The sequence below is a fragment of the Ascaphus truei genome, unplaced genomic scaffold, assembly GCF_040206685.1.
Source record: "Ascaphus truei isolate aAscTru1 unplaced genomic scaffold, aAscTru1.hap1 HAP1_SCAFFOLD_509, whole genome shotgun sequence".
NCBI classification, from domain to species: Eukaryota; Metazoa; Chordata; class Amphibia; order Anura; family Ascaphidae; genus Ascaphus; species Ascaphus truei.
In genome coordinates, this window is record NW_027456840.1 from 216898 (window position 1) to 240710 (window position 23813).

The 23813-nt window shown below is 45.1% G+C and overlaps 1 long non-coding RNA gene across 1 annotated transcript; it reads left to right on the forward strand.

Annotated features, from left to right (window-relative positions):
* Nucleotides 1-378: 378 nt before the first annotated feature.
* Nucleotides 379-14097, forward strand: LOC142485005 (uncharacterized). The gene is made up of 7 exons (XR_012798341.1): nucleotides 379-468; nucleotides 1911-2022; nucleotides 5595-5714; nucleotides 6701-6798; nucleotides 8352-8462; nucleotides 11577-11686; nucleotides 13055-14097. It is a non-coding gene; the product is annotated as an uncharacterized LOC142485005 (long non-coding RNA).
* Nucleotides 14098-23813: the final 9716 nt, after the last annotated feature.

A 23813-nucleotide genomic window follows, 5' to 3' on the forward strand; every position in this document is an offset into this window, starting at 1 on the left:
TACAGCAAGCTATTATTATTTTACCGGCTGATCATCCATAATATTGCATTAAAACATAGAATATCACTTAATTTCCAAAAGATTCAGTGATGCTGATAATGCAGAATCTCACAACATTTCCCATCATAATGCCATAATGCACCAGTGGGAGAAATAATCCTTGCTATATCTGTACATTGTGTGACGTATTACCTCCATGACCATTGAGAGCAAGTACATCTTCTGTATAGAGCGGCTGTGTTATGATGCAGTTATTGATCATCATTGACATAATCACAAGAATCTTATGCAAAGGGAAATTGTCCGCAGCGAAGTGAGATTTCAGCCCCCAAACGTCTGTAATATTAATGCAATGTCTTACTTTTGTTGCAGTGAACACTGAAGAGACGGATCTACTACAACACTGTACAGGATGAGCATACGCTACAAGCAGCAAAATGATCTTGCAGTTGACAGTATGTTGTTCTGGTAATGTGCACAATTATTATTTATGGGCTACACACCACAGTGCTGGACATATTCTGTTAACTTCAACTCTACTCCTAACATGGAGATGTCTTCCTGGTGTTACTGATTCAGTACATCATATGCACAGTGTGGTTATGATATGATGGATTGATTTAATGAACCCACCAACCAATGATGACATCTGCATCATCTTCTGTAAAGTGCAGCTACAGCATGATATTATCAGCATTTGGTGCGGTATAATCAGAGGTATCTATGTGCTTTTGTGCCTGTTTTAAGTCCTCCAGCTTAACGCCCCTACACCTCCCACTACACAGGCATACTTACTTATGCATACACTGACATCTGGCATACCTACACACACCCCAGGGCCACTTCCTTCCCCTGATGTCAGGGAGAGGATGGGCATGCAGAGTGCAGTAAGTCTCCACGTTACTCTGGCCAACAGTCTTGGCCTACCTCCAGCATCTGTCACCCACAACATCTGTTCCCTCCTTGTAAAGTGCTGAACTATCTCACCTGGGTCAGTGCTATAGCTGATCACAGTGCCCGATCAGGATGTCACTGTGACAGGCAGCAGTGCAGATTGACCGGTCAATCAATGCAGTGCCGCAACATATGCACTAAATGAGATTTCCGTGCCCCCAGTCAGGTTACTCCCTGGGCAGTGACCCTGCTCACACCCTCCCCTAGTTCCACCTCTGATCACAATTATCTCTCTTGGAGAGTGTAGCAAATTGGAGTTGGGGGAATCTCACCTCTGCCATGCATGGTCACAATCTGGGCACAGGACCCAAATAGTGGGCAATGTGGCACTTCTTACAGTAGAGAATAAGTAACTTTATTCTTTACTTGTGTATTAAGGACCTTATTTGCATTAAATTCAGTCCACATGGGACCAAGACTTTCTGGCTTACTGAACAAAGTGGAATTGTTTCGTAGAGGGTGGAGAATTGTATTTTATCTGAAATTACCCCCTCTGCACAAAATACAAACAATTATACCCATACAAGTACCTTGTGGAAGTTGTTGCCCTCTATCTTCCTGTGGTCTCTCCCTGTTTCTCACCGTGCCTCCTCCCATTTCCTTGCACCTCTGCGTCTCCGCATATATCCCTATACTCAGAGCCGGCTCCGGTCAGTGACATGGGATGCCCAAATATGAGCATACCCATATATGGGCATCCATGCCACTGACCGGAGCCCGCTCTGTTGCGGATATGGAGAGAGACTGGGAGATTTACATCCCCTTATAATTCATATGGTGCATAGTACCGGCACGTATTGTTTTACCGGTACTGTGTACCTTCCTACTTTCACACTGGTACAGTATGTGCTGCAGTGGGACTGAGAGGGATATATTGGTAACACATAGTCATTGGTGGGGGAATTCAATCCATTTTGAAAATAGTAATGCATTGTTTTTTACTTTTTTTTTTGCAGTAATGAAGAATGAAAAAGTTCTGTTAAAATTGAATTGGACGTGAACTGGATTCAGCATTTCATCATCAACTCTGCACCAGTGTGAATTGACGTTCTTTAATGTTCTGACAAGGTACATGCAACATCTCTTCCTCTACCCCTACACCACCCTCTGCCTCTTGCCTCTCTCTCCACCTCCCTGCTAAGCGTATTAACCCATCTTATGTAATCCACATTCCTTGTCTCACTTTACTCTTCCCTTCTCACGTGCCCTCTGGAATGTCCACCACTTCTCATTCCCCTCACCCCTGTCCTACTCGATACCTCAGCTTAATTGAACTCTCTCCTCTGACATCTACCCTTATCTCTAACCTCTCCTCACTTTCTGCTTAAACTAACTATCTTGTTAACTCTTACAATGCTATCATCTCCTCCTCCCTCCTCCTCCATCATCTATATGCCCCTTCTAGGCTCTGACACACTCATCCCTCTAAGGCCGTGATTATCATGGGCACACGCTTGGTCGTCCACAGTGCGTGCGAGCGATGCAGGGCCTCCCCGTCGCCTCGGACCTCAGTGCAGGGATTGCTGGAGCGACAGGCATGCGCTAACTTTGCCTTCTGTTGCGTGCTTACTATAGACGCAGCCTAACCCATGCATTGGTTTAATTCACAAGCACGCTCTCATCACACTTCATCACATCACACTGCTGCTCTTAACACCTATGGAGGAAATCTCACAGTCTGATTTTCTACACTAAACCTTTGTCCTGTTCTGTAAAACTCTGCTCCTTTTTTTAAGGTCAAACACTACTTTTTCCTCACTCATCAACACTCCAATTTCATTCACACTGTCTTCTATGTATTTGAGTCCCACCACTGACTTTCTCCTCCCACTTAACATCCATCCTTTATTTCTCCTCAAGCCTTTGCTCACTTGAGGCAAGGTGGATGCCATCCACAAGTAGATTCGTTCTCTCCCTTCCCCCTCTCTCTTTTTCTATCTAGATCTCATTGCACTCTTGACTCCTTTTCTCCTGTCACAAAGCTGGAACCTGATCTTCTCTTCTCCCTCTACCACATGCCCTCTCAATCCTATATTCTCACTCTCACCCACATCTTCAATTCCTCCATATCCTTTGGCTCTTTCAACTCTTCCTTTTAAGCATGCAGTGGTCACCCCTATTCTCAAAAATAACCTTGACCTTGTGTGAATTTCTAACTATCGCCCTGTATCCGTCCTACCATTTGCCTCCTAATTGCTAGAACGTCTTGTGATCTCCCGTTTGATCAACATTCTTAAATCACATGCTCCTCTGGGCCCTTCACAATCTGCCTTTCCCAATGTAACCAATTATGTACATAAAGAAAATTCCCAAGGTCCATTTTACTTACTAATCCTGCTTGATCTCTCTTCTGCTTTTGATACTGTCAATCACTCTTCTCATTCATATTCTAAACTCTTTCTTCGTATCCGCAGCAAACTTATATCCTGGTTTTCATCATACTTCTCCATCACACATTCTCCATCTCTGTTGCTAACGTGTCTTTGTCTCCTGTTGTTTTGTCTGTTGGTATACCTCAGGACTCTGTTCTGGGACCTCTCTCACTACATACTATCACTAGTTGACCTTATCAACTATTTTGGCCCTTGATATCATCTCTATGCAGATGATACACACACCTATCCACCCTACCGTCACTCCTGCAATTTAGTTCCTAGTTTCGGGTCGCCTCCTGGCTATATCCTCCATGGATGACACTCTTCTGCCTTAAACCTAATGTCTAAAACTGAGCTCCTCATATTTCCCCCTAAATCTGGCCTAATATCACCTTTCTCCATCGCAGTAAACAGTACTACCATCATCCTGTCATGAAAGCACATTGCCTAGGAGTAACATTTGACTCTTCCCTTTCCATCTTCATTCACGACACTGGCTAAAGTTTGTCGATTCTTTCTCTGTAATATTTCCAAGATTTGCCCTTTTCTCTGTCAATCTACTGCTAAAACGCCAATGCATGCCCTTATCGTATGGGTTAACATACTGCTAACAGGGCTCCCTGCTTCACAACTTTCTCATTTGCAATCTATCCAAAACTCTGCTGCTTGAATAATTTCCCTTTCTCCCACAACAGTATCTGCTCATCTCCTCCTCCTCCTTAAATCCCTCTCCTTGCTTCCCATCAAGTTTCAGATCACCTACAAAGTTCTCCTCCTTACCTTTTTGTTAAGGTTCTCTATTAGTGGTGTACCGAGTACCCGGCGTTACCCAACACATTTCCAGCTACCCGGACATTACTCGAAACCGGCCACTGAGAAGTGGACTTGGCCGGGTAATACCCGGCGTCGGGTAATGTCAGGGCAGCTGGAAATAATCTTTTATACTTACCTTTCCTAAGACATCTAGGATCAGCAGCAGCAGTCCTCTGATGTTGGCAGCATCAGAGGTGTCTTCACCTGGCGGGGGGAGCTGCAGGAATCACTTCCACAGCACCGAAGCAGGTAAGCTGTGTCTGTGAGCCTGCAGCTCCCCCGCCGGCTGAAGACACCACAGATGCTGCCACCGTCACAGGACTGCTGCTGATCCTAGATGTCACCGCCACCCGGAAGGTAAGTGCCAAACCGTGTACCCGACCGGGTAGAACCTTTCATTTTGGCCGGGTACCCGTTACCCATTTTTTTATAGTTGAGGACCCAGTCCAACACTATTCTCTATTCATCTGCTCCTTCCTACATATCATCTTTGGTCTCGTTATGCCCTTCCTCGTCTCCTAAGCTCTACTAATAACTGTCTCCATTATACTTCTTACACCTCTACTGCGCACTCGCTCTCTTGCCTGAAACCCTTTCCCATCAATTTACCTGTGAAACTCACACACACTCAGTATATGCCAACATACCCTCTTCCACCCACATTTAAGATCAACCTTAAAATTCACAACTTAAATGAAGCATTTCAATAGCTTTTACTCGTTGCTACTGTCACTCATTCAGTCACTAACTATTGTTCCCAAGAAGTGCTTTATACTACAAGTACCCACCATTAAGGAAAAGCATTGTCATCTACTGCACTTGTTCCCCCACCTGTTGTCTCTCTGTAAGTCTCCTTACATTTCTCTTAGATTGTAAACTACCCAGGACAGGGATTTACTTTCCTATTGTCTGTTTTTGTTTGTTGAACTTATTGTATAATAATTTCCTGTACTTTTTGGTCTCTCTTGTAAAGCGCTGAGTACACAATGGGTGGTATATAAATAGAGATATTTGCAGAGTCTAGAGACAAGGCACACGTGTATAGGTAGCTACAGTTTATCCGGGACCGTATGCATCCTTGAAGTGCCTGTCCCAGTTATTTTCTATTGATTGCAATGTAGGAGTGTCTGTCCTGTCTTATTTTTTTTATTATTATTATTATTATTATTATTATATATACAAAGATATATACAAAGATTGTTTCCTGTCGTTAGCATGACATTGTGTGACACAGTGTGATGTCATTGATTCAGTAGATTGTGTGCAGACCGGGACTGCAGTACAGTTTCACTGACATGAATAACTTGTGTGGTAGAAGCTCTAGAAGGAGCACAGCTGTGGGAGGGAGGTGGATTTGCTTTGTATCACATGGTTTGGAGCAAGGTTCATTGTATGTATCGTCAATAATAATTATAATAATAATAATGCAATGCTTAACTTTTTTATTTCAAGAGGAAAGACTGCAGAACAGAAGTGAATATTGAAGCCATGTGTTCATTTTCTTGCAAAATAGAAAATTGAAGGACAGTTGAAGAGGAGGAAAATGACTACACAGAGACAGATAAGCAATGTGTATATTTCTCATTTAGTATTTGTCGTTTTATTGACTCCAAAAAATCCGGCTGCTAAGGGTTTCGCATTGGACATATTCACCTCTACTCCACCCCTTCCTGTGATCTGTACCATGCAGATTTTTGTTGATTCAATACATCATGAATAGAGTGTGGCTACAGTATGAAGTACTGACCCAAGGACCACATCTACTACCATTCATAACAAGAACATGTGCAGTAGCGCACTGCTGCAGTTCTATGTTATTGCTATGAAAGGTTGAGGTGGTGCAATCATATGAATCTTGAGTGGGAGGGATCCTGTTTGCATCATTTAATTTGATCTAGGCCAGTAGAGTATATAACTCTCAGTACAGGTTACATATGGCATCAGTATTAGTGATTTAAAGAACAGAAAAACAGGAGTGGAGAACAAAACCAAGTAATGTTGAAGTTACTACTTTTTACTATTTACTTGGTCAGTCTGTACTGTCTACTCCCCACACAGCTGCTAAGGGTTTCCATTTGAGATACATTCACCTTCTACTCTGCACTACTGTGCTACCCTCTATTCAGAGATGAGTTCAAGTCATGTTTACCACTCTAAATCGCTCTGCAGTCATTGATTCAGCACATCATGGGTAGAGCATGGCTATAGATACAGCAAGCTTTATTTTACCCTAATATTGCATTAAAAAATAGAATATCACTCAGTTTCCTACAGATTTACTGATGCTGATAATGCAGAATCTCACCCTCCCATCATAATACACCAGAGGAAGAAATAATCCTTGCTATATATGTACATTGTGTGACATATTGCCTCCATGACCATTGATGGCAAATACATATTCTGTATAGAGCAGCTGTGTTATGATGTAGTTGTTATTGATCATCATTGAGATATAATCACAAGAATCTTATGCAAAGGGAAACTGTCATTAGCATAGTGGGATTTCAGCCCCCAAACTTCTGTAATATTAATGCAATGTCTTACTTTTATTGCAGTGAACACCGAAGAGACGGATCTACTACAACACTGCACAGGACAAGAGTATACACTACAAGCAGCAAAATGATCATGCAGTTGACAATATGTTGTTCTGGTAATGTGCACAATTATTATGTATGGGCTCCACACCACAGTGCTGGACATATTTTGTTAACTTCAACACTACCCCTACCATGGAGATGTCTTCCTGTGATTGGTGTTACTGATTCAGTACATCATATGCATAGTGTGGCTATTATATGATGGATTGATTTAATGAACCCACCAAACACTGATGACATCTGTATCATCTTCTGTAAAGTGCATCTACAGCAGGATATTATCAGCATTTGGGGTGATATAATCAGAGGCATCTATGTGCTTTTGTGCTGGGTAAAGTCCTCCAGCTGAACCGCCCCCCGCCCCCCACCCCCCTACACCTCCTGCCACACAGGCAAACTTACTTACACACACAGCACACTTACTTATGCACACTGACACTTGGCATACCTACACACACACACCCCACAGCCACTGGCATGCATGCAGAGTCCTGGGCATGCAGAGTACAGAATATCTCCACCTTGCTCTGGCCCGTACTCTTGGCCTACCCCCAGCATCTGTCACCCACAACCTCTGTTCCCTCCCTGTAAATTGCTGCACTAACACACCTTGGTCAGCGCTGCAACCGATCACAGCACCGGATCATGTCACTGTGATAGGAAGCAGTGCTAATTGACCGGTCAATCAATGCCACGTGGCAACATACGCACCAAAAGAGATTTCCATGCCCCCTGACAGGCTACTCCCTGGGCAGTGACCCTGCTCATCTTCCACCTCTGATCACAATATTCTCTCTTGGAGAGTGTAGCAAATTGGAGTTGGGGGAATTTCACCTCTGCAGTGCATGTAGAGTCCTGTATGCAGAGTACAGAAAGTCTCCACCTTAGTCTGGCCCGTACTCTTGGCCTACCCACAGCATCTGTCACCCACAAATAATACATACACTAATACTCCCCACAATACACACTTTAATACCTCCTCAATAATAATCTCCCCAATAATATTATAGTCTTAAACACAATATACACAATACCCCCTAACACAAGATACCCAATCTAACACTCTCCTCTGCACCTCAACATAATATACACACTATAATACCCTACACACAATATAATACTCCCACACACACACAATATACACACTATCCTCCTACCGCCATAAAACACAACCAATAATACACACACACTTTGTGGATGTTGGGACCAGCTCCTTGCATGCACCAGTGAAAGAGAGAGGCCTGCCATCCGTGCCTCCCTCCGTTTCCCATCTTCTCCCTGTCTCTCTCCCTCCCTTTCTTTGCATCTCCCTGCATCTTTGCGTATACCCAGTCAGTGACGGCTCCGGTCACGTGATGCCTTAATATGGGCTTATCCATATATCTGTTGCAGAGATGGAGAGAGACCTGGAGATTTTACATTTCCTTATAATTCATATTGGTACTTAGTACGGGCACTTATTGTTTTATCAGTACTGGGTACCTGACCGTACTGGCCTACGAGTGAGAAGGCAATATTGGCATCACACAGTTACTGTTGAATATGTCATTCAATCCATTTTGAAAATAGTAATGCAATGTGGTTTTGTTTTGTTTGCTTTTTGCAGTAATGAAGAATGAAAAAGTTATATTAAAATTAAATTGGAGGGGAACTGGATTCAGCATTTCTTCATGAACTCTGCACTTGTGAGCATTGACCTTCTTGAGTGCCCTGACAGGTACACGCAACTTTAAGACTATAATCTTCATCAACTGCTGTGCAAGCTTTCGTGCTATACCTCCCCCTCCGGTTTTGATTTATACATTTGCTCTCTCAATTCATGTCCTCTAATATCTGGAGGCTCTCTCCTAGCATTTCTCTCTACCACAGCACGTCATCCCAATGTAACCTCTCTCTTGTTCTTTCTGTTTACTGTTTCCTCACTCCTCTGTAAAACTTTTCTAATTTCTCTAACTTCCACACTCCTGCTTTTATCCACATGTTCTATACACTTTCCTTCCCCTACCTTTGCATGTGTCTACACAAAGCACCATTTGTACAGACCTCTATTGCAGCTATTTCTGCACTGCTCAATGAAATGCACTCCTGCACATCCTATTCTCTTCCACCTTCCCTCATTCTCTACGCCCCCCTCTCAAAGCCCCCTCTCTCTATGTCTCATCTCTCTACGCCTATCTGTCTCATTCTCTTGACGCCCTTCTCTCTCTACATATCCCTATCTCTGTCTCTCTCTACACCTATCTCTGTGTCTCCTTCTATGCTCGCTGATGTTGGGGGATATCTCTTATAATCTTGGACCGGCTCATATACACATCAGGCCTCCCTACTAAGAGTGTTAACCTATCTAATGTAATCCACATTCCTTTCCTTACTTTTCTCTTCCCTTCTCCTGTGCCCTCTGGAATGTCCACTCTTAATAACAAGGCTCTAGTTGTACATAACCTCTTCTGCTCTCATCAGTCACAATCAGTCATTCCCCTCACCGCATCTTACCTGTCCCACTGATTTGCCTCTGCTTAATTAAACTCTCCTCTGACATCTACTCTAACCTCTCTTCTCTCTTCTCTCTCTTTCTTTCTGCTTAAACTAACAATCTTATTAACTCTTACAATGCTATCCTCCTATCTATATGCCCCCTATAGGCTCTGACACACTCATCCCTCTAACCCACACCTTTGGCTAAATTCCCAAACACACTCATCACACTTCCACTCGCTGTTCTTAATACCTACGGAGGAAATCTCACACTTTGTTTGATTTTTCTACAGTAAAAATGTCTCCTGTCCTGTATAAAGCTGCTCTCTAGGGCTAAATACACTACTTTTTTCCACACTCATCAACACTCAAATTTAATTTACGCTGTTTTTTTTCTCTGTATTTGACTCCCTCCACTGACCTTCTCCTCCCACTTGCCATCCTTCCTTCACTTCTCCTCAAGCATTTGACTACTTCAGAGGCAAGGTGGATGCCACCCAAAAGGAGATTCCTTCTGTCCCTTCCCCCTTCTCTCCTTCTACCCAAATCTCCTTCTGCACTTGACTCCTTTTCTTCTCTTACAGAGCTGGAAGCTAATCATCTTCTATTCTCCCTCTACCACATGCCCTCTAGATCGTATCCCCTCACACCTTACTGCATCTCTTAGTCCCCACTCTCACCCACATCTTCAATTTCTCCCTATTCTCTGGATTTTTGCCCTCTTACTTTAAGCCTGTAGCGGTCACCCTTTTGTCAGAAACAAACTACACCCTATGTGCCTTACTAACTACCGCTCTGTATCCCTCATGCTGTTTGCCTTCTAATTGCTAGAATGTCAACATTCTTAAATCACATGCCCTCCTGGATCCTTTACAACCTGCCTTTCGTACAGCACGTTCTACAGACTGTGCTTAAAGCTAATTCCCAAGGTTTTTCCCTACTAAGCCTACTTGATCTATCGGCTGCATTTGATGCTCTCAATCACTCTCCTCCTTCATATTCTAAACTCTCTCTTGGTATCAGTAACAAAGTTCTATCCTGGTTTTCATCATAACTTTCCTGTCACACATTCTCCATCTCTGTTGCTAACATGTCTTCGTCTTCTATTGATCTGTCTGTGGGTATACATCAGGGCTCTGTTCTGAGATCTCTCTTTCTCTCTACATACTATCATTTGGTGACTTCATCAATGCTTTTGGCCTTAGATATAATCTCTATGCGGATGATACACACACAAATCTATCCACCCCTGTTCTCACTCCTGCAATCCAGTCCCTACTCTTGGGTTGTCTCCTGGCTATATGCTCATGGATGGCACTCCACTGCCTTAAACTTAATGTCTAACACTGGGCTCATATTATCCCCTTTCTCCATCACAGTAAACAGTACTACCATCTATCTTGTCATCAAACATGTTGCATAGGAGTAACATTTGGCTCTTCAATTCCATCTCCATTCACATGCACGGCTATGGGTAAAATGTGTTGCCTCTTTCTCTGTAATATTGCCAAGATCTTCCCTTTCCCCTCTCAACCTACTGCTAAAACTCCAATGTATACTGTTATCCTATAGGTTATTTTAACATACTACTAACAGGCCTCCATGCTTCACAACTTTCTCCTATGCAAAACTCTGCTGCTTGAATTATCTCACTTTCTCCCACAACAGTCTCTGCTCATCTCCTTAAATCCCTGTCCTGGCATCCCATCAAGTTTTTGTATCACCTACAAAGTTCTCCTCCTTACCTTTTTGTTAAGGCTCTCCATTAATCTGCTCCTTCTTGCATATCATCTTTGATCTCTCGTTATGCCCTTGCTTGTCTCTTGCACTATAACCATAACTGTCTCCTGTAAACTTCTTTCACCTCTACTGTTCTCTCACTTGTACCCACCATTAAGGACAAGCATTGTCATCTACTGCACTTCTACTGCACTTCTTCCCCCAACTGCTGCCTCTCTTTAAGTCTTCTAACATTTCTATTAGATTGTAAAGTTCCCAGGGCAAGGATTTACTTTCCTATAATCTGTTTTTATTTGTCGCACTTATTTTTTAATTATTTTTCCCCTCTCCCCTAATGATATACATATAGGTTTTCCTGTCATTTGCATGACAGAGTTATTATGGTTAACTATTGCATCATGTAGACTGCCTTTTCAGTGTGATGTAATTGATTCAGTACTTTGTGTGCAGACTGTGACTGCAGTACAGTGTCACGAACATTAATGACTTGTGTGGTAGAAGCTCTAGAAGGAACACAGCTATGGGAGGGAGGTGGATTTACTTTGGATCACATGGTTTGGCGCAAGGTTCATTGTATGTATGATCATAACCATGCAATGCTTAACTTTTATTTCAGGAGGGAAGAACAGTGAATATTGAAGCCATGTGTTTCTTTTCTGTCAGAAGAGAAATTTTGAAAGACAGTTGAAGAGGAGGAAAATGACTACACAGAGACAGATAAGCAATGTGTATATTTCTCATTTAGTATTTGTCGTTTTGTTGACTCCACACAATCCAGCTGCTAAGGGTTTCGCATTGGACATATTCCCCTCTACTCTACCCTTCCTGTGATCTGTACCATGCAGGTTTTTGTTGATTCAATACATCATGAGTAGAGTGTGGCTGCTGTATGAAGTATTGACCCAAGGACCACATCTACTACCATTCATAACAAGAACATGTGCAGTAGCGCACTGCTGTAGTTCTATGTGTTTTATTAAAGGTTGAAGTGGTGCAATCATATGAATCTGGAGTGGGATGAATCCTGTTTGCATCATATGGTTTCATCTAGGCCAGTAGAGTATATCTCTCAGTACAGGTTACACATGGCATCAGTAGTAGTGATTTAAAGAACAGAAAAAACAAGAGAAACTTCAATGTTGATAACAAAGCCAAGTAATGTTGAAGATACTCCTTTAACTATTTATTTGATCAGTCTGTACTGTCTACTCCCCACACAGCTACTAAGTCTTCCATTTGAGATACATTCACCTCCTACTCTGCACTGCTGTTCTGTCCTCTATTCAGAGATGAGTTCCAGTCATGTTTACCACTCTGAATCACTCTGCAGTCATTGATTCAGCACATCATGGGTAGAGCATGGCTACAGATACAGTAAGCTTTATTTTACCGGCTGATCATCCATAATATTGCATTAAAACATAGAATATTACTCAGTTTCCAAAAGATTCAGTGATGCTAATAATGCAGAATCTTACAACACATCCCATCATAATGCACCAGAGGAAGAAATAATCCTTGCTACACTACCGACACGTTTTATTGAAGCACGGCTAGCACCGCAAGCCGGGGGATGCCCCGGCGTGCTAGCCGCACTCCCTCAGCGTGCCGCGCATCACCTATGCACGGTCACGCGTCATCGGGTGCCTGCGCCCCCTGCACGCGCGTCCAGGGCTCCCCGAGGGAGCACTGGTGTCCCGCGATGTGGGGGACAGCGGCAGGGGGTTCCGGGGGACCCGACGGACCCGGCAGCGGAAGGGAGAAAGCCCCGATCGGAGGGCGCTCCGCTGCTTCGGCGTGCGCCCGGCACCCTCCGGCGCGCGCCAGGTTACTGCTGCGGCCAAGAACGGGCAAATGCTCGAATAAACTCGGCCGCAGCAGTATATCTGTACATTGTGTGACGTTTGGCCTCCATGACCATTGATAGCAAATACATATTTTGTATTGAGCGGCTGTGTTATGATGTAGTTGTTATTGATCATCATTGAGATATAATCACAAGAATCTTATGCAAAGGGAAAATGTCTGCAGCATAGTGGGATTTCAGCTCCCAAACTTCTGTAATATTAATGCAATGTCTTACTTTTATTGCAGTGAACACTGAAGAGACGGATCTACGACAACACTGCACAGGACAAGAGCAAACACTACAAGCAGCAAAATGATCTTGCAGTTGCAAGTATGTTCTGTAATGTGCACAATTATTATTTATGGGCTACACACCACAGTGCTGGACATATTCTGTTAACTTCTACCCCTACCATGGAGATGTCTTCCTGTGATTGATTCAGTACATCATATGCACAGTGTGGCTATGATATGATGGATGGATTTAATGAACCCACCACCCACTGACATCTGCATCATCTTCTGTAAAGTGCAGCAGGATATTATCAGCATTTGGGGTGGTATAATCTGGGGCATCTATGTGCTTTTGTGCCTGGATAAGTTCCTCCAGCTGAACCACCCCCCTATACCTGCCACACAGGCATACTTACAGAGCACACTTACTTATGCACACTGACACTTGGAATACACACACACACACACACACACAGACACTGTCATGCATGCAGTGTCCTGTATGCAGAGTACAGAAAGTCTCCACCTTACTCTGGCCCGTACTCATGGCCTATCCCCAGCATCTGTCATCCACAACCTCTGTTCCCTCCCTGTAAAGTGCTGCACTAACACACCTGGGTCAGCGCTGCAGCTGATCACAGTGCCGGATCATGATGTCAATGGGATAGGCAGCAGAGCTGATTGACAAGTCAATCAATGCAGCTCCGCAATATATGCACCAAAAGAGATTTCTGTACCCCCTGTCAGGCTACTCCCTGGGCAGCGACCCTTCTCACCCCTCTCATTCCACCTCTGATCACAATAATCTCTCTTGGAGTGTGTAGCAAATTGGAGTTGGGGGAATCTCACCTCTGTAGTGCATGGTCACAATCTGGGCACTGTACCCAAATATTGGGCAATGTGGCACGTCTTACAGTAGAGAATAGAATAAGTAACTATATTCTTTACTTGTGTATTAAGGAACTTATTTGCAATAAAAATTCAGTCCACCTGGGACCAAGACTTTCTGGTTTTCTGAACAAAGTGGAATTGTTTTCCTATAATTTTATATTCTCTGAAATGTAACATCACAATAAAGTACTCCTATTTTTTTCCTTTGTGCTTTTTTATGGACTATTCCTTTATGTATTTCACTTAATGGGACTAATTACCTTACGATTAGATTTCACTTGTATTTTCTTGGGTTACTCTTTGGAATTTCTCTCTGTGTTCATTTATACTATCTTATTTAGAGCAGTCTTTGCCATTGGACCCCATTTCTTGCCAGAGAGATCTGTAACACAGAGTATTGAAGAGAGTACAGAACAGTGGTGAAGTAGATTTTTATGCTTCTAGGCAGCCTCCCTTCTCACCATGTATTCTGCCCCCGACGGTCTCTTGCACTGCTCCCTCCTACACCCACTCTCCTCACTCTTCCCTCCCCTCCCCGCTATCACTCAATGACCCCCTCTCATTCAATCCTGCTCCCTTACTCCCCCCTCACTCATTCTTCCTTCTGCATACACAATCCTCCCGAATATCACTCCCAAACAACACACACACTAATTCTCCCCACAATACACACTATAATACCTCCTTGTGACGATAGCTTCCACAGGCTTATTAATATTACACAAAAATAATTGGGTTTGAACTGAACGAGGCTTAAGATATAATAAATTGTATTTATTCCTTAGAATATAGGTGAACACAACAGATAATACAGTAACGAACAAGAAGTACACTTACTTAAGGGTTGGGGAATGAGAAGTATGATGTAGCATTTCTTTCAGCAGTGAGGAAATCATTCAGGTGATATCAGGTAACCATATCAGCAAACGAAGACAAAGGATATATGGGTGGACAGCAGTTTATAAACCATTCTCCTTCTATTCTTAACCTTAAGCACAGGGGATTGGTTTACAATTACCTCCAGCCACTCACTAACGTGGGAAAGCATTCTGACCCATGCCCCCCTGCTAGTTGGCACATGCGCAGTAGAACTCTGGGGGTCTCATTTCTGAAGCCCCACATTTACGTCAGGAATGCCAGACAGTCTACCATTTGGAGTTCTGGCAGGAAAACCTTTGTTGAAAGGTGTTAACTGGAACACTTAAGACCTGCCCTGGTTTGGGCTTCGGATAAACAGTGAGGGTGATAAAACTCTTTGAACAGCACTTAAATCCTAGACATAGCGGCGTCCCCAGGGCCATCTGCTACCTTATGGCCCAAAAGAATCTCTTCTGGGTCTTTGTCCATACCTTAAGATACACTATTAAGCATAAAACATAAACGTATTAAAATATCCGGTTCCGTTAGGTTTAGCAGGTCCAAACTTCCCAGTTCGCATTGCCAGAACTGGGACACCATATGGTCCAAAAAGCGACTTGCTACGACCTAAGAAACCGGAGTTACACCAATGCACATTAAATCATTTTAATACAAAAATCTCCATTGAAAAAGAAATCTCAGCTTTTCACTAAATCCCCATTGAAAACAACGGGCAGCTCCGCCATAGACTTTCAATGGTAAATCGCCGCCATTGAAGTCAATGGGGGTTTTCTGCCATTGAAGTTTATGGGAAAAGTCCCGAACTTCAAGGGGGTCCATACTCCGTCGGGTTGGTCCAAGCGGGTCAAGGATGGTTCTGCAGCGATGCCGGAGCAGTGGCTACAGATACCCCAAACCCTGATCCGCTGAACCCTCCGGAACCGGAGATATGGATTCCTAAAATTCAGCATTTCTCACTTAGTCATTTTTCTGAGCCGTTTCTGCCGCCGCCGGCAAAGCCTATGGCGCGACCCGCTCTATCTGGTTCGACCCTTATCGGGGGTCCAGGATTCGGGGACCCGGTGGTGGTCGAGTGGGGGGACGCTTAGGAACTAGGGGCAAAAAGAATTTTATCCCTAGGTGCCCTAAAACAGTTTATTTCCCCGCTAATTGACGTTGAACTTGACCCAGTGATTTTAGCTCTTTTGAAGGACATTGTATCCGCTTTGCGGTTTGCGGTCTGGACGGCAGCCAACTAGGTTACCTCGAGGCATCTCCATTGAAGTCAATGAGCCCATTGACTTTCAATGGGAAACCGCCGCTCTCCCTCTCGGACGCCACCTGCTGGTCACTACAGGAAACAGGACGAAAACAGCACAAATTCCTATTGAAATGCATTGAGCCCTAATGGCGGCCAATGGGGACCTGCAAAATGGTGCCCGAAAAGGCGGGAAACTTACACAAAGAGCTATAATCATTAAAGAATTATTAACCCTTGTGCTCCCGGATGGATTCTAGTGTGTGTGTGATGCAAACACTGAGTAACCAGACATTACAATGGAACAGGGGAAAATACATTTACATGTCATAACAAGGGTTACATCACATTTCTGGACCTCAGCCCAGTTAACCCCTTGTCTCCCTGGTGCGGTCAGGGGTGGCCAAATGGGGTGCAACCCCTTTAAAACCGGGCCACGCCCTCTCTCCCTCTACACCTCCCCTTCTTAATGCGTGTCCTGTGGCCCACTGGCCCTGACGGGGAGTGGGGCACTGCTGGCACCATTAATGAATTCAGTCTCAGAGGGATAGTCCTGGCGTGAAAGTCCATCAGCATTGCTGTTTTCACTACCCTTTTTGTGCTGAATGGTGAATTCAAATTCTTGCAAAGCCAAGCTCCATCTCAGCAGTTTGGCATTTTCCCCTGATACCCTCTGTAGCCAGCTCAGGGGATTGTGGTCGGTAATGACCGTGAAAGCCCTCCCATAGACATAGGGCTGGAGCTTTTTGAGTGCCCACACAATGGCCAAGCACTCCTTTTCAATGGTGGCATATGCCACCTCCCTGGGGAGCAGTTTGCGACTGAGATACACCACAGGGTGCTCTTTGCTGTCGTCCCCCACCTGGCTCAACACAGCCCCCACACCAAAGTCTGAGGCATCAGTCTGAATAAGAAAATGCTTGGTATAATCTGGGGCAGCCAGGATGGGGGCCTCAGCAAGCGCAGCTTTCAGTGCCTGGAAAGCAGTTTCACAGCAGGAGACCAGGTAATAAGCACAGGCAGTTGCTTCTTAGTCAGATCAGTCAGGGGTTTGGCCACGGCGCTGTACTGTGGGACAAATTTCCTGTAGTACCCTGCGGTGCCCAAAAAGGCCATGACCTGTTTCTTGGTTTTTGGAACAGGCCACTGAACTATGGCTTCTACCTTGGCTGGCTCTGGCTTGAAATGCCCTCCACCCACCCTGTGCCCTAAGTACAGGACTTCTGCCATACCTACCATACACTTAGTGGGTTTTAAGGTAAGCCCAGCCTCCCTGATTCTATCCAGCACCGCAGCTACATGTCCTATGTGGGATTCCCAGGAATTACTAAAGACAGCAATGTCATCTAAGTAAGCCCTGGCATAGCTCTGCATCCCTTCCAGTAACCTATTGACCAGGCGTTGGAAGGTAGCCGGGGCATTCTTCATCCCAAATGGCATCACCAAAAACTCATAGAGGCCACTTGGAGTGAAGAATGCTGACTTCTCCCTAGCCTCCAGGGTCAGGGGAATCTGCCAGTAGCCTTTGCTCAGATCCATGGTGGTCAGATACTTTGCCCCCGCGAGTTCATCTAGTAACTCATCCATGCGGGGCATGGGGTAAGCATCTGACACCGTCCCAGCGTTGAGCAACCGGTAGTCCACACAAAACCGGGTGGTTTTGTCCTTCTTAGGCACTAGGACTACTGGACTTGCCCAAGGGCTCTGGGACGGAGTAATTACCCCTAGGGTCAGCATCTCCTCAATCTCTCTCTCCATACTTGTCTTGACCTCTGCTGACACTCTATAAGCGTGCTTATGCAGAGGCTGCAGGTCCCCTGTGTGTACTGGGTGTTTGGTGAGATGTGTGGTCCCTGGCATGTCAGTGAAGAGGGCGCTATACTGAGCTAGCATGTCCCTGGCTTCTCCCTTCTGCCTAGCACTCAACTGTGCCCCGATCTCTACCTGCTCAACAGTGTTTCCTTGCTTTGCCTCCCCTAGGAGATCAGGCAGAGCATTGCTCGCCGGATCCTCCAGCAGTGGGCTACAAATGGCCATTACTGCTCCCATACTCGGTGCTCTGTATTCCTTTAACATATTAATGTGATATGTCTTGTGCCTCTCAGGCGCTACCTGTACAACATAGTTGCACTCATTCACCTTTCGGATAACCGGGTACGGTCCCGACCAGGCAGCCATCAGCTTGTTCTCCCGAGTGGGTTTGAGAACAAGCACCTGCTGTCCTGGGATGAATTCTCTGCTACGGCCTGCTGGTCATACCATTGCTTCTGCTTGGTCTGAGCAGCCCTGAGGTGGTCCTGGGCCACCCCCATAAGCATCTCTAACCGGTCTCTGAGATCTACTACATACTGGATCACTGAAGCATCAGTAGCAGTAGTCTTCCCCTCCCATCCCTCACGGAAGAGGTCCAGAGGTCCACGTACCCTGCGGCCATATAGTAGCTCGAAGGGGGAGAAGCCTGTAGATTCTTGCGGTACCTCTCGGTATGCAAACAGCAAGTGCTGCAGGTGAATCTCCCAGTCTTTCCCCTCCGCCTCTATAAAGGTCCGAAGCATCTGCTTCAGGGTACCATTAAACCTCTCACATAATCCGTTTGTTTGGGGATGGTAAGGGGTAGTGCGCTGGTGCTGTACACCGCAGGCATCCCAGAGACAATGTAACAGTTCACTCATGAACTGCGACCCCTGATCAGTTAGGATCTCACTAGGGAAACCTACCCTAGCAAAAATGTTCAGCAAAGCTGCTGCCACTGTCTTGGCACTTATGGTGCCCAGCGCTACCGCCTCAGGGTACCGGGTGGCAAAATCCACCACCGTGAGGATGTAGCACTTCCCTGACCTGCTAGGAATCATGAGGGGTCCTATCAGGTCCATCGCTACCTTCTGGAAGGGTTCCCCTATTATCGGTAGGGGTCTCAGGGGTGCCTTCACACGGTCGCCCGCCTTACCTACTCGCTGGCAGGCATCACAGGAGCGGCAGAAATCAGCCGCATCCCTGGATGCCCCCGGCCAGAAATAACGCTGCAATAACCGGGCTCGCGTTCTGGTGACCCCCTGATGTCCCGCTAACGGAATAGAGTGAGCTACCCATAACAATTGCTGTCGGTACCCCTGGGGTACTACTAGCTGTCGCTTACCGGTCAATCCCTTCTCTATTCTCGGGTTCCCTTCTTCTCTGTATAGGAGTCCCTTATGCCATAGGCAGCGCTCAGTGCCTTCCCCTGCCTGAGATTCGGACGCCCGAAGTCTCACGCCGGCCAGGGTAGGGTCTGCCTTCACTGCCTCCCTAAACTGGGCTCCTAAATCTGCCCCCCCCCAGTCATGTCATTGTCAGGGGAAGGGGACACGGTAAGGGGGAACAGTAAGTCAGCCTGTGGTTGCAACTGATCCTGGCTTACCTCCCTGGGCTCCTCTGTGCCCTCCGCTAACGTTGGTCCCAAAGGCTGGGGGACTGGGGTGGCCACCGCCGACATTGCCGCGGTCTGGCTCCGGGTAACCGCCGCCACTGCAGCGGGCTGGGGCACACGGTCGTAGGTGCAGGTCATCGGTCCCAGGTCATTGCCCAAAAGAATTTCAGCATCCAAACCTGGTAAAACCCCCACCTCCCGCACACCCTTGCCCACCCCCCAATCCAAAAAAATGCGGGCCACCTGCAGGAAACGTGGCTCTCCGTCAGCCACAGTGATCTGTATCCCAGGGCCTGGGATCAATTCCTCTGGCCGGACCATATCGGGTCGGACCAGGGTCACTGCAGCTCCTGAATCAAGTAAGCCAACTGCTTGCCGGTCACCGACTGTGACCGGGGTGAGATGCTTGCTCCTGCCGTCCGTCTGCTGCAGGTCTGCGCTGTGATGTCCTCCGCTCCTGGCTGTAGGCACTGAAGAAACCGGGGTAGGGGTGACATGGGACGTCTCGCTGGGAGTTGTTTCCATGACCGGTCCTGGTTCTTTGGTGGAAGCCACCCGCACGCGGGCTACCGGCTTTGCAGCTGGGGTGCGTTGCCCTCGATAGGGTCCGTTGGAACGCAGGGGTTCCGGGCAATCTGGTCTGATGTGACCAGTGCTGTTGCAATTGTAGCACCGGCGCTCATGCCGGAGCTCTCCCGCCTTCTGTGACCCGCTGCCCGCAGGCGGCTTTTGGGTCCACTGGGGGGTACTCACAGCTTTCTTGGCCGGCGCCGGTGGGGTTACCGCTTTGGCTGGTACCTTGGCGGTCATCTGGGACCGGCTGACCACATAGTCATCTGCCATCCTCGCCGCCTCGGTGTAGGTCTTGGGCTTTTTATCATACACAAAAGCCCTCACCGCCGGCGGGCACTGCTGCATGAGCTGCTCCTGAAAGATGAGGTCCAGCAGGCGTTGGTAAGTCTTGGCCTCAGAGCCCTCCACCCAGTGTAACCCATACAAAGCCATGCGGGTCACATAAGTGACATAGGTCTCCTGAGGGTGCCTCTCCTCCAGCCGGAACTTACCCCGGTAAGCTTCAGGGGTAAAACCATGCTGAAACAGCAAAAGTTCTTTCAGGTGGTCATAGTCATCAGCAAACTCCTCTGTAAGCGCCATCAAAGTCTGTTTAGCCAAGCTGGAGAGTAGCGGGTCCAGGCGTGCAACCCTATGCTGGGGAAGCACCCCGTACCGCCGGCACTGCATTTCAAAGTTCCTTAGAAACATGTCAATCCGATCAGTGCCCTCCACATACTTGGTGAGACTGTGCTTGTCCAGTTGGAGTCCATCTCTGGGGGGTCGGACCGGGGGGCAATAAGCGGGTCTGTTCATTGCCATAGAGATAAACGTTAGGGTTAGGGTTAGGGTTATAGGGGAATACGAAAATTTAGGTATGTGACTCATTTGGGCACTAACCAATCAGAGAAGAGTTAGGGTTGAAAGTTAGGGTTGAAAGTTAGGGTTGAAAGTTAGGGTTGAAAGTTAGGGTTGACACTTAGGATTATTTTTCTATTTTTGTTTGGCCCAGGGTTATAGGGGAATACGAAAATTTAGGTATGTGACTCATTTGGGTACTAACCAATCAGAGAAGAGTTAGGGTTGAAAGTTAGGGTTGAAAGTTAGGGTTGAAAGTTAGGGTTGACACTTAGGATTATTTTTCTGTTTTTGTTTGGCCCAGGGTTATAGGGGAATACGAAAATTTAGGTATGTGACTCATTTGGGTACTAACCAATCAGAGAAGAGTTAGGGTTGAAAGTTAGGGTTGAAAGTTAGGGTTGAAAGTTAGGGTTGACACTTAGGATTATTTTTCTATTTTTGTTTGGCCCAGGGTTATAGGGGAATACGAAAATTTAGGTATGTGACTCATTTGGGTACTAACCAATCAGAGAAGAGTTAGGGTTGAAAGTTAGGGTTGAAAGTTAGGGTTGAAAGTTAGGGTTGACACTTAGGATTATTTTTCTATTTTTGTTTGGCCCAGGGTTATAGGGGAATACGAAAATGTAGGTATGTGACTCATTTGGGTACTAACCAATCAGAGAAGAGTTAGGGTTGAAAGTTAGGGTTGAAAGTTAGGGTTGACACTTAGGATTATTTTTCTATTTTTGTTTGGCCCAGGGTTATAGGGGAATACGAAAATTTAGGTATGTGACTCATTTGGGTACTAACCAATCAGAGAAGAGTTAGGGTTGAAAGTTAGGGTTGAAAGTTAGGGTTGAAAGTTAGGGTTAGGGTTAGGGTTAGGGTTAGGGTTAGGGTTAGGGTTAGGGTTATAGGGGAATACGAAAATTTAGGTATGTGACTCATTTGGGTACTAACCAATCAGAGAAAAGTTAGGGTTGAAAGTTAGGGTTGAAAGTTAGGGTTGAAACTTAGGATTATTTTTCTATTTTTGTTTGGCCCAGGGTTATAGGGGAATACGAAAATTTAGGTATGTGACTCATTTGGGTACTAACCAATCAGAGAAGAGTTAGGGTTGAAAGTTAGGGTTGAAAGTTAGGGTTGAAAGTTAGGGTTGACACTTAGGATTATTTTTCTATTTTTGTTTGGCCCAGGGTTATAGGGGTTAGGGTTAGGGTTAGGGTTAGGGTTAGGGTTAGGGTTATAGGGGAATACGAAAATTTAGGTATGTGACTCATTTGGGTACTAACCAATCAGAGAAGAGTTAGGGTTGAAAGTTAGGGTTGAAAGTTAGGGTTGAAAGTTAGGGTTGAAAGTTAGGGTTGACACTTAGGATTATTTTTCTATTTTTGTTTGGCCCAGGGTTATAGGGGAATACGAAAATTTAGGTATGTGACTCATTTGGGTACTAACCAATCAGATAAGAGTTAGGGTTGAAAGTTAGGGTTGAAAGTTAGGGTTGAAAGTTAGGGTTGAAAGTTAGGGTTGACACTTAGGATTATTTTTCTATTTTTGTTTGGCCCAGGGTTATAGGGGAATACGAAAATTTAGGTATGTGACTCATTTGGGTACTAACCAATCAGAGAAGAGTTAGGGTTGAAAGTTAGGGTTGAAAGTTAGGGTTGAAAGTTAGGGTTGACACTTAGGATTATTTTTCTATTTTTGTTTGGCCCAGGGTTATAGGGGAATACGAAAATTTAGGTATGTGACTCATTTGGGTACTAACCAATCAGAGAAGAGTTAGGGTTGAAAGTTAGGGTTGAAAGTTAGGGTTGAAAGTTAGGGTTGACACTTAGGATTATTTTTCTATTTTTGTTTGGCCCAGGGTTATAGGGGAATACGAAAATTTAGGTATGTGACTCATTTGGGTACTAACCAATCAGAGAAGAGTTAGGGTTGAAAGTTAGGGTTGAAAGTTAGGGTTGAAAGTTAGGGTTGACACTTAGGATTATTTTTCTATTTTTGTTTGGCCCAGGGTTATAGGGGTTAGGGTTAGGGTTAGGGTTAGGGTTAGGGTTATAGGGGAATACGAAAATTTAGGTATGTGACTCATTTGGGTACTAACCAATCAGAGAAGAGTTAGGGTTGAAAGTTAGGGTTGAAAGTTAGGGTTGAAAGTTAGGGTTGAAAGTTAGGGTTGAAAGTTAGGGTTGACACTTAGGATTATTTTTCTATTTTTGTTTGGCCCAGGGTTATAGGGGAATACGAAAATTTAGGTATGTGACTCATTTGGGTACTAACCAATCAGATAAGAGTTAGGGTTGAAAGTTAGGGTTGAAAGTTAGGGTTGAAAGTTAGGGTTGAAAGTTAGGGTTGACACTTAGGATTATTTTTCTATTTTTGTTTGGCCCAGGGTTATAGGGGAATACGAAAATTTAGGTATGTGACTCATTTGGGTACTAACCAATCAGAGAAGAGTTAGGGTTGAAAGTTAGGGTTGAAAGTTAGGGTTGAAAGTTAGGGTTGACACTTAGGATTATTTTTCTATTTTTGTTTGGCCCAGGGTTATAGGGGAATACGAAAATTTAGGTATGTGACTCATTTGGGTACTAACCAATCAGAGAAGAGTTAGGGTTGAAAGTTAGGGTTGAAAGTTAGGGTTGAAAGTTAGGGTTGACACTTAGGATTATTTTTCTATTTTTGTTTGGCCCAGGGTTATAGGGGAATACGAAAATTTAGGTATGTGACTCATTTGGGTACTAACCAATCAGAGAAGAGTTAGGGTTGAAAGTTAGGGTTGAAAGTTAGGGTTGAAAGTTAGGGTTGAAAGTTAGGGTTGAAAGTTAGGATTATTTTTCTATTTTTGTTTGGCCCAGGGTTATAGGGGAATACGATAATTTAGGTATGTGACTCATTTGGGTACTAACCAATCAGAGAAGAGTTAGGGTTGAAAGTTAGGGTTGAAAGTTAGGGTTGAAAGTTAG